General features: G+C 45.1%; 1 protein-coding gene across 2 annotated transcripts in view; it reads right to left on the bottom strand.

Moving 5' to 3' along the window:
* RSPO2 (R-spondin 2) overlaps positions 1-12,264 on the bottom strand; it is a 170,923-nt gene that overhangs the window by 105,811 nt on the left and 52,848 nt on the right. The gene's annotated exons all lie outside the window — the stretch shown is intronic.

The following is a 12,264-nucleotide window of genomic DNA, read 5'->3' as shown; positions in this document are numbered from 1 at the left end:
ACTGAGAAAGAGGGACGATCAGCAAGTTATCTCAAGTGCCTATACACAAATGCAAGAAGCCTGGGAAAAAGGCAGGGAGAACTGGAAGTCCTGGCACAGTCAAGGAATTATGATGTGATTGGAATAACAGAGACTTGGTGGGATAACTCACATGACTGGAGTACTGTCATGGATGGAAATAAACTGTTCAGGAATGACAGGCAGGGCAGAAAAGGTGGCGGAGTTGCACTGTATTTAAGAGAGCAGTGTGACTACTCAGAGCTCCGGTATGAAACTGCAGAAAAACCTGAGAGTCTCTGGATTAAGTTAGGAAGTGTGAGCAACAAGGGTGATGTCGTGGTGGGAGTCTGCTATAGACCACTGGACCAGGGGGATGAGGCTTTCTTCCAGCAACTAACGGAAGTTACTAGATCACAGGCCCTGGTTTTCATTGGAGACTTCAATCACCCTGATATCTGCTGGGACAGCAATACAGTGGTGCACAGACAATCCGGGAAGTTTTTGGAAAACGTAGGGGACAATTTCCTGGTGCGAGTGCTGGAGGACCCAACTAGGGGCAGACTTGCTGCTCACAAATCAGGAAGAATTAGTAGGGGAAGCAAAAGTGGACGGGAACCTGAGAGGCAGTGACCATGAGATGGTTGAGTTCAGGATCGTGACATAAGGAAGAGCAGCAGAATACGGACCCTGGACTTCAGAAAAGTAGACTTTGACTCCCTCGGGGAACTGATGGGCAGGATCCCCTGGGAGAATAACATGAGAGGGGAAAGGAGTCTAGGAGAGCTGGCTGTATTTTAAAGAATCCTTATTGAGGTTACAGGGACAAACCATCCTGATGTGTAGAAAGAATAGTGAATATGGCAGGCGACCAGATTGGCTTAACAGTGAAATCCTTGCTGATCTTAAACACAAAAAAGAAGCTTACAAGAAGTGGAAGATTGGACAAATGACCAGGGAGGAGTACAAAAATATTGCTCAGGCATGCAGGAGTGAAATCAGGAAGGCCAAATCACATCTGGAGTTGCAGCTAGCAAGAGATGTTAAGAGTAACAAGAAGGGTTTCTTCAGGTATGTTAGCAACAAGAAGAAAGTCAAGGAAAGTGTGGGCCCCTTACTGAATGAGGGAGGCAACCTAGTGACAGAGGATGTGGAAAAAGCTAATGTACTCAATGCTTTTTTTGCCTCTGTCTTCACGAACAAGGTCAGCTCCCAGACTACTGCACTGGGCAGCACAGTATGGGGAGGAGGTTACCAGCCCTGTGTGGAGAAAGAAGTGGTTCAGGACTATTTACAAAAGCTGGACGAGCACAAGTTCATGGGGCTGGATGCACTGCATCCAAGGGTGCTAAAGGAGTTGGCAGATGTGATTGCAGAGCCATTATCTCTGAAAACTCATGGCGATCGGGGGAGGTCCCGGACAACTGGAAAAAGGCTAATGTAGTGCCCATCTTTAAAAAAGGGAAGGAGGAGGATCTGCGGAACTACAGGCCAGTCAGCCTCACCTCAGTTCCTGGAAAAATCATGGAGCAGGTCCTCAAGGAATCAATTCTGAAGCACTTAGAAGAGAGGAAAGTGATCAGGAACAGTCAGCATGGATTCACCAAGGGGAAGTCATGCCTGACTAATCTAATTGCCTTCTATGATGAGAATTGGTTCTGTGGATGAGGGGAAAGCAGTGGGTGTGCTATTCCTTGACTTTAGCAAAGCTTTAGATACAGACTCCCACAGTATTCTTGCCAGCAAGTTAAAATAGTATGGGCTGGATGAATGGACTATAAGGTGGATAGAAAGCTGGCTAGATCGTTGGGCTCAATGGGTAGTGATCAATGGCTCCATGTCTAGTTGGCAGCCGGTATCAAGTGGAGTGCCCCAAGGGTCGGTCCTGGGCCGGTTTTGTTCAATATCTTCATTAATGATCTGGAGGATGGTGGGGATTGCACCCTCAGCAAGTTTGCAGATGACACTAAACTGCGAGAAGAGGTAGATATGCTGGAGGGTAGGGATAGGATACAGAGGGACCTAGACAAATTAGAGGATTGGGCCAAAAGAAATCTTCTGAGGTTCAACAAGGACAAGTGCAGAGTCCTGCACTTACAATGGAAGAATCCCATGCACCGCTACAGACTAGGGACCGAATGGCTAGGCAGCAGTTCTGCAGAAAAGGACCTAGGGGTTACAGTGGATGAGAAGCTGGATATGAGTCAGTGTGCCCTCCTTGCCAAGAAGGCTAACGGCATTTTGGGCTGCATAAGTAGGGGCATTGCCAGCAGATCGAGGGATGTGATCGTTCCCCTCTATTTGACATTGGTGAGGCCTCATCTGGAGTACTGTGTCCAGTTTTGGGCCCCACACTACAAGAAGGATGTGGAAAAACTGGAAAGAGTCCAGCAGAGGGCAACAAAAATGATTAGGGGTCTGGAACACATGATTTATGAGGAGAGGCTGAGGGAACTGGGATTGTTTAGTCTGCGGAAGAGAAGAATGAGGGGGGATTTGATAGCTGCGTTCAACTCCCTGAAAGGGGATGGATCTAGACTGTTCTCAGTGGTAGCAGATGACAGAACAAGGAGTAATGGTCTTAAGTTGCAGTGGGGGAGGTTTAGGTTGGATATTAGGAAAAAAAATTTCTCTAGGAGGGTGATGAAGCACTGGAATGCATTACCTAGGGAGGTGGTAGAATCTCCTTCCTTAGAGGTTTTTAAGGTCAGGCTTGACAAAGCCCTGGCTGGGATGATTTAGTTGGGGATTGGTCCTGCTTTGAGCAGGGGTTTGGACTAGATGATCTCCTAAGGTCCCTTCCAACTCTGATATTCTATGATTCTATGGTGTAGAGATGAAATGTTTGTTACCACCTAAATCAATGAATATCAAACTAGTCCGTGGACTTTTGGTGATCTTTGAAGTGTATGCAAGTCACATGGTGCTCAGTCTCCTTCTTGCTTTCAGCTTCTAGGTTATATTAAGATACATTTAAATATTTTCCCAACTTTTTCCCCACATAAGCTTTTGCTGCAGGGTTACACAACAGTAAATGGGAAGGAAAGCAGTCTGCTAGGCACAGCTGAGAGCTGCTAAAGGAAACTTTGGTCCCTAATCCCTTTAGTATCCATTAACTGTTAACTAGGGGGCAGGGCTACCTATGGAGAACAGGGGTTTAAAAAGCCAGCTCCTAAGATACCAGAGGCGCAAGCAGCCAGGAGAAGCTAACAGGGTTTTGAGAGGGAGTTTTAGAGAACTGTGAGAGCCAGATACACCTGTTTAACATTCTCTGAATTTAGCCCCTTCCCCCCCCCAAAAAAAAAATATCTCCAGGAGCAAAAAGAATGCAAGCAAAAGTCCAGCAGCAGAGTGGGGGCTATCCAGTTTATTACACTGAATGTAGCATGTATGATTACACTACACTACCTTTAGAGGCAGAGTACAAGTTCTGGAGACCAGAGTGGCTGAATTGCAAGAGCTAAGGGAGACAGAGAGATATATAGATAAGACTTTCCAGGACACAGCAGAGTGGTCCCACCGCCCCACAGTCTGACAGCCTCTGTGCTGTTGAGGAGGATGAAAGTCTCAGCAAAGGAGAACATAAAACAAGAACGGAGGGAAATGATCCCATAGTTGGACCCCTCCTTCCAGATGATGTCATTGTATTCTCTTGAACTGAGGATACTTCTCCATGGGAGTGAATCTCCCATGACTATTACCTATCTCTTCCTAATAACTGGGATTCAATCATTAAAAATATAGAGAGTTGGCTTTGTGATCACCAGAAGAACTGTGATCACTGAAAGAAAAGGAGTACTTGTGGCACCTTAGAGACTAACCAATTTATTTGAGCATAAGCTTTCGTGAGCTACAGCTCACTTCATCGGATAAATTGGTTAGTCTCTAAGGTGCCACAAGTACTCCTTTTTGCGAATACAGACTAACGCGGCTGTTACTCTGAGACCTGTGATCACCAAGTTACTAGACAGGCTTACGTGCAGTGCTGAGAAGGAGTCAGTGGTTGTGGTACACATAAGTACGAAGATAGAGGTCCTGGGGGGGGCAAATTTAGGCTGCTAGGTAAGAGACTGAAGTCCAGACTAAAGTTCTCTATGGTAGCATTCTCTGAAATGCTTCCAGTTCCCCGTGCAGGGCCAGTTAGACAGGCAGAACTGTAGGGTCTCAATGCGTGGATGAGATGACGATGTAAAGAAGAGGGGTTTAGGTTTATTAGGAACTGGGGAACTTTTGGGAAAAGGAGGAGCCTATGTGGAAAGGATTAAACAAAATTAAGTCATGAGGACCAGATGGTATTGACCCAAAAATTCTGAAGGAACTCAAATGTGAAATTGCAGAACTACTAACTGTGGGATAAATAACGAGGAGTACTTGTGGCACCTTAGAGACTAACAAAAATGTTAGTCTCTAAGGTGCTACAAGGACTCCTCATTGTTTTTGCTGATACAGACTAACAGAGCTACTCTGATAACTGTGGAACGTAAGCTATCATTTAAATGAGCTTCTGTACCAGAGAACTGGAGGATCGCTAATGTGATGCCAATTTTTAAAAAAGGCTCCAGAGGACATCCTGACAATTACAGGCCAGTAAGCATAACTTCAGTGCCAGGCAAATTGGGTGAAACTATAGTAAACAATTACCAGACACATAAATGAACATAATTTGTTGGGGAAGAGTCGACATGGCTTTTGTAAAGGGAAAGCCTCACCAATGTATTAGAATTCTTTGAGGCATTCAACAAACGTGGACAAGGGTGATCCTGTGGATATAGTGTACTTGGAAAAGCCTTTGAAAAGATCCCTCATCAAAGGTTCTTAAGCAAAGTAAGCAATCAGGGGATAAGAGGGAAAGTCCTCTCATGGATCAGTAACTGGCTAAAAGATAGGAAACAAAGGGTAGAAATAAATGGCCAGTTTTTAGAATGGAGAGAGGTAAATGGTCCCCCACTGGGACCTGTTCAACATTTTCATAAATGATCTGGAGAAAGGGGTAAACAGTGAGGTTGCAAAATTTGTAGATGATACAAAACTACTCAACACAATTAAATCCAGAGCAGACTGCGAAGAGTTACAAATGGACCTCACAAAACTGGGTGACTGGGCAACAAAATGGCAGATGAAATTCAAGGTTGATAAATGCAAAGTAATGCACATTGGAAAATATAATCCCAACTATACATACACAATGATGGGGGTCTAAAAAAAAATATTAGAATTCGAAAAGGCACAGAGAAAGGCAAAAAAAATTGATTAAGGTTATGAAACAGCTTCCAGATGAGGAGAAATTAATAAAACTGGGACTTTTCAGCTTGGAAAAGAGACAACTCAGTGGGGATATGATAGAGGTCTATGAAATTGTGACTGGTGTGGAGAAAGTGAATAAAGAAGTGTTGTTTACCCCTTCACATAACACAAGAACCAGGGGGGTCACCCAATGAAATTAATAAGCAGCAGGTTTGAAACAAACAAAAGGAAGTACAATGCACAGTCAACCTGTGGAACTCTTTGCAAGAGGATGTTGTGAAGGCCAAGACTATAACAGGGTTCAAAAAAACTGGATAAATTCATGGAGGATAGATTCATTAATGGCTATTAACCAAGATGGTCAAGGATGCAACCACATGCTCTGGGTGTCCTAAGCTTCTAACTGCCAGAAGCTGGGAATGGATGACGGGATGGATCACTCGATAATTGCCCTGATCTTTTCATTCCCTCTGAAGCATCTGGCATTGGTCACTGTTGGAAGACAGGATACTGGGCTATGTGGACCACTGGTCTGACCCAGTATGGCCATTCTTTTATTGCTATGTGTTATAATCTTTATATTGAAAGAGATAGTTAACTCTATGAAAGTGTTTAAGAACTGCTGACCTAAACAGAATGCCTGCCTTGGTGTTAAGTGACTGAATACAGTTTACAAGTGTTTTGTATACAATGGGGCACTGTGATTTGTGTGTCACAAAGCTTGTTTTCACCAACTTTTGTTGCTGCTACTGCTGCTGAATTTTTACTCATGGGGGCAATTTCTTGGGAAACGATACTGAGTCTTACTGCATCTATTGTCTCCTTTCAACTCCCCATAAAACAGAACAATCACAATTATACCCTAGTCCACAGGTTCTCAAACTGAGCTCCATTCAGGTGGTCCGCAGATAGGGCCCTCTAAGGTGTGCGGCCTGGACGGCTGCGCACGAGAAAATGAAGAGCCACCCACCTAATTAGTGGAGCTGCACAGGTGTTACTTGCACATCCCATATTTGCCCCACCCCTCTTCTCAGCCCACTGCCCCCTCCCATCTGCCTCCTAATCCCCTCCCGCCAAGGCCACCACCTCACCTTATATGTGCATCCTCTCCAGGGTCCAAGCACTTTATCATAAAACAAAACTAAAACTCACACGTGATCTAAGTTAGTACCATCTTCTGGGTCTCTCAGTGCATTCTCGCACTGGTTGTCTGTTTAGTAAAGTTGCCAGGCATCCGGTTTTCAAGCATGTCCAGTTCCTAGGTGCAGGGGCGGCCCCAGGGACTCCGCGCGCTGCCCCACCCCCAGCACTGACTCCGCAGCTCCCATAGGCTGGGAACCACGGCCAATGGGAGCTGAAGTAGTGGCACATGCGGGTATGGCAGCGCACAGAGCCCCCTGGCCCCTCTACCTAGGAGCTGGAGAAGAGACATGCCAGTGGCTTCCAGGATCCATGAGATCCTGGAAGCCGCTTGGCCTCAGTCTGTAGCCCTCTCCTGCACAGCAAACCGCTCATCCCCAGTCCCACTCCAGAGCCTGCACTCCCCACCAGGGCCCTCACCCACCCCCTGCACTCCAACCCCCTGCCCCAGCCCAGTGAAAGTGAGTGAGGGTGGAGAGAGCAAGTGATGGAGAGAGGGGGAATGGGCCTCAGAGAAGGGGTGGGGCCTTGGGGCAGAGGCAGGGCAGGGCAAAGGTGTTCAGTTTTGTGCCATTAGAAAGTTGGCAACCCTACTATTTAGATCAGGGATTGGTAACCTTTGGCATGCGGCCAGTCAGGGAAATTCACTGGCGGGCCAGGACAGTTTGTTTACCTGCAGCATCCACAGGTTTGGCTGATCACAGCTCCCACTGGCCGCGGTTCGCCGTTCCAGGCCAATGGGGGCTGCGGGAAGCAGCAGCCAGCACATCCTTCGGCCCGCACCACTTCCCCTAGCCCCCATTGGCTGGGGACAGCAAACCGCGGGAAACCTGCGGATGCTGCAGGTAAACAAACTGTTGCATCCCGTCAGCGGATTTCCGGGACGGGCCGCGTGCCAAAGGTTGCCGATCCCTGGTTTAGACTGTAAGCTCCTCACAGCAGTAACATCCTCTCCTTTAAGTTAGTTTACACATACACACGCTTCCCTACTTTCAACTTGATAAGTATTTTCTATTCTTACAGATCATTTCTATGACTGTTCTCACGAGTCTCTGTTTTAAATGAAAGAGCATTGAAAAATTTGTCTCGTGTTTTTCAATTGCAGGGGAGAGAGGAGAGGGTACTTCGCATGTCAATTTAAAGAAAAGCTATTGCAAAGGTGGTTCTGTACTCACACACTAGAACCAAACATACTTTAACTTTGAGGGTGCTCAAAGTCTAAATGTAATGGCTTGGACCCATCTCTACTTAGATCTGATACCAAGTAGCGACATTTTTAATTCTATATCTGTGCCAAATATATTCAAACAAAGTACTTAAAAATATAACTAGAAAAGGACGGTTATGACCATTTAAAACAGAGAATCAGCAGTGTGTAAGGGTCAGTACCCCACCAAAAAAGACCTCACATGACATGCGCCTGTTGTCATCCTGACCCCTTTGTTTTATCCTTGATTCCTATACCTTTGTTTTTGGTCTTTTTCAGAAAGAAAACTCTTTGGGGGCAAGGATTGTGGGACCATTTCTTCCTAAGTTTTTTGTACATCAACTACTACAGTGGGATCTTGCCCCTTTCTGGATGTTACTGCAATATAAATAGTCATCAGCTTTTAATTTGGATCTGGCAGAGATGCCCCTGGGTGGGAAATCAACGGAGGTACAAGAACTCCTTACTTAAAGCCGTCCCGGTTAACGGTGTTACATGGCTGATCAGTTAAGGAACATGCTTGTTTAAAGTTGTGCATTACTCCCTTGTAAAGTTGTTTTGCAGTTGCTTGTTTTGTCCACTACTTGCAGCCCATTGTAGTTAGTGGGTGGGTGGTTGGAACCATGATGGACCGACAGCCGCTCTAGCAGCTCCCCCCTAGAAGCTCCCCTAAGTTCCCTGTGCAACAGCTGCCCAGCAGGCTATCAATTGCTGGCAGTTCAGCTGTCCTTCCCCCCCACAGCCATGTGCTGCTCTTGCCCTCTGCAAGGGGGGGGCTAATGTCAGGGGGGGCTAATGTCAGGATGTTTGTTTAAAACTTACAGAGTGTGTGTGTGTGTGTGTGTGTAGTCTTTTTGTCTGGTGAAAAAAATTTCCCTGGAACCTAACCCCCTCATTTACATTAATTCTTATGGGGAAATTGGATTTGCTTAACATCATTTCGCTTAAAGTTGCATTTTTCAGGAACATAACTACAACGTTAGGGGGAAAGGTAGAATACTTGCCAGACAGAAAAAAATAATTTTAAGTAGGAGGGTAGAGTCATATCCTTCTTATGCTCACATCATATCTTCTCTTATCTTGCTAAATTATGCTGTATATATTGCAGTGAAAAGGAAGATTTCATAATCATGAATTTGTATATAAAGGTATCCTTTCAATGCCCAAAACGATTCATACAGTGTTGAGTGCCCCAACATTTAAAAAAATCATGTGGCAGACCTCAAAAAGCTCATGAGATGATATATTTTAAATAGATACGTTTTTGCATAAATGTATTTGTTTTGAGGAAACATGAGTCAGCTAGGTTTCTCAGGTCCAGAATGGAATTTCTGATCAAAACCAGACAGTAGCCAATAGCCCAGTGGTTAGGGTATTTATCCTGATACAGACCAGGGACTTGAACACTCCCAGCTTCTCCCACATCTCAGTTAAATGCCACTGGTTCTTTTTATTTGCCTTCTGGCTTCTGGGATTTAGGTTTCATTTTCAAGCTTTTCTAGACACCTATCTGGGCTAAAAACGTATCTTTAAAAAAAACAACAGATTCTCACTTAATGACATGACTCTAGGAGCTGGGGTTTTAAGGAAAAATATGAAAAAATCACAAGCATTGGCAACACTGATAAAGTTTCCTGCCCTAGTCTTTGTGAGGGCTGCCGTCACTAATTGTTGAAGTTGGAAGCTAGCTATAGAGAGGTTTCGTGTTCCCAGGTTAGTCACACTCCCCCACACATACACCCATGCTATATCCCACAAAGCCTGTTGTCATCAGTCATTCTGTGGCAAGGAAAGTAATAGAGCCACTCTGAGATTTTTCCCATCCACTGACCGTTCATGCAGCCACATTCCTCTGCTGGGAAATCAACATGGCCACAAGGGGAGGAGCCTGCTCTGCTACCTACTGGCAACCAAAAGAAAGGGAATAACGGGGGAACCTATTAACAAAACACCAGCCCTTAAGAGCAGCTGGAGGAAAAGGGGGGGGGGGCAGAAAAAAGAGGCAGAGTAACGTGGAGCAGAGGGAGAGGGAAAGCTGATGACATGGTGGTTCCCAAATTCCCCAGTTCATTTAGAGAACTGTCCTTTGACATTATATTTAGATTTGTCACGTATACATGGACCCTGATGCAAGTGGCCAGGCTCCACTTCTAGTGCAGCAGAGACAGCAGGTCTCCTTCCAGAGAGATATACCACACTTCAGACTCAGGCCTTAAATAAAGCAATGGTTACTGCTTGGAGGTGAACCAACAACCCCCTACCCTCCAACAACTCATCTCATTGACCCAAAAATCCTAAAGATGGGGAGGGAGCCTGTCCATAGGACTCTGCAGGCTGTGTAATTTTTAGGGGATTACTGCACTTCTTGGGTGGTTACAATACTTGGACATCAGCCTCATGCCTTTCCACATCACAGACATGCTATAATCACTGAGAAATGCACTGGCTGTCACAGCATATTTCTTAATTACACGCACACAGGCGCATGCACTAACAGCTCTATTCTAGCTGTCATTATCTATGTTTATCTCTCTTCCCCCCCCCCCAACGTATATTCTACATGCCACAATGTAAGTTAGTTTGCAGCAACAATCTGGGGCATAAATCCCATCGGAACAAAGTCTCGGGCATTTAAACAAATTTATTTTTGTCCAATTTAATATCTAGAGTATTTCCGTTGCTGCTGTGCACAGATGCATCTCCAACATGCAGGTGAACAAACAGAGATTTAATGTTTTCCCCTTTAATAGTGTGTTTACTTTGTCTATTATTGTAAGTTTTAACTTTTTCCAAGCCCTGAAAACTGCAGGGATCCAAAGTAACAGCATTCCAACAAAAACACAGCTCCAAACCCATATCCACCCAAACTACAGAAGATAAAAACATTATCTGAAACATTAAAACTGAAAAGGTGAAGATCCATGACACTCAGGTAAAGAAACAAAGTATGACATACAAAGAGATGTGTGATTCTTCACTCTCTCATTTAATTTTATTACAAAGCAATGCCTAAAAAGATAGCGAAGAGCAAGGAACAGAAAAATAAACTGAAAGAAAGGACTTCATCCTCCCTCCTGTTAGCTGCACGTATTGACATATGTGCAGGGAAATGAAAGATTGAGTAAGATCTATTTTACAATTTATAGATCCCGCACCTGGAATCTGAAGTTGCATCTCTCTCTCTCTCTCTCACACACACACACACACACACTCACACACACACGCAACAGCATTTTCCAGAGAAATATTAGGTATCACTAAAATGATAAGCACATTCTTAACTATTGTGTGCCATTGTGTGCCATCAGATTTTTATTGTATAATATATATAAACAGTTACTGGCATATAGAGGAAATATACAAATACTTAACTTAGTTTGTAAGCTCCTGTGAGCAGAGACCATGCAATTGTACAGCACTAGGCGCACTTGTCAGTGGTTCATAAATACCAAGCTGTTAGTGATATATCATGAGATATTAACAAGATGCATGTGTAGTGTTGGTCAGGTTCTTTCAATCATTATTAAAGTAAACAAAGTTGCATTGAATGGGAACTTTTTACCTGCTGCAATCCAAGGAGAGTTGTATGTGTCTGCTTCAAGAGTTGATGTCATTCCACACACAAGACTCTGCACAGGAACCTTATTTTAATTATATGAGATGCCCCCCGAGGCACTCACTCACTGCTGCCCTGGCTTCTCAGGAGCAGCAGCAGAGCCAGAAGTGCCAAGGCAGTGGTGAACAAGCACCTCAGGGAGCATCTCATGGCAGCCAGGCTCTGCAGGCTCCTTTGGGGGAAAGGAAAGAGCGGATTGGGGCGCAGCTCAGAGCTGTGGCGCCCACCCTGCCTGAGGAGCACACAACTGTGCAGAGGCGGTCTGGCTGGGGGAACATGGCAGGGAGGGTTGCTGGCCAGCCAGCCATCGCCCCTGCTTCCTCAGCACAGAGAGCCAGGGGCCTGAGAGGGCCGGGTGGCTCCCACCAACTTCTAATCTACCATCTCCTGGCAAGAGGTGGCAGTTTTCAAATTGTGGGGTGCATCACCTTAGGCAGCCACGCCACACAGTTTGTAGAAAAACTGCATGCTAAATGGAAGGCAAAAATCTGGGGGGTACATGACACCTTGTGCCCCCCATGCATCACCTCTGGTTTGGGGAAGTAATGTCCCCCCGTACTCTCCTAATCTCTGTCCCTGCTGGCAGCCCTGGGGTTCCCAGTGAGCTGTCAGGAAGTAAGGCAGGTTTCCAAAGGAAGTTTGTCAAAACCATAACATTCTCATACAGCCTTTCAGCTGATGAAAAAATGTTTTGTGGAAAAATTCACAACCAGCAGGTAAAACGTTTTTTTTAAAAATCCCCATACAAATTCAGTTTACAATAAAAAAATAAACCATTTTAAAGTAAAAGCTACACATGAGAGAGTGGATGGTCCAGTGGTTAAGGACTTGGGAGATGTGGGTTCAAATCCCTGCTCTGCCACAGAATTCCTCTGTGACCTTGGACAAATCATCTAATCTTTCTGTGCCTCAGGTCCCCAGCTGTACAATGAGGATAATAGCACTGCCCTACTTCACAGGCATTTTGTGAAGCTAAATACATTAATGATTATGCAAAAGGATGTGCTCATAGGTCCCTCCACCTGCAGAGACAGGGCCTGCTTTAGGCACCAGCAAAACA

Source organism: Caretta caretta, chromosome 2, assembly GCF_965140235.1.
Source record: "Caretta caretta isolate rCarCar2 chromosome 2, rCarCar1.hap1, whole genome shotgun sequence".
Classification (NCBI taxonomy): domain Eukaryota; kingdom Metazoa; phylum Chordata; order Testudines; family Cheloniidae; genus Caretta; species Caretta caretta.
The sequence above is the reverse complement of the archived record's forward strand: the minus strand, read 5'-3'. Positions and strand labels throughout refer to the sequence as shown.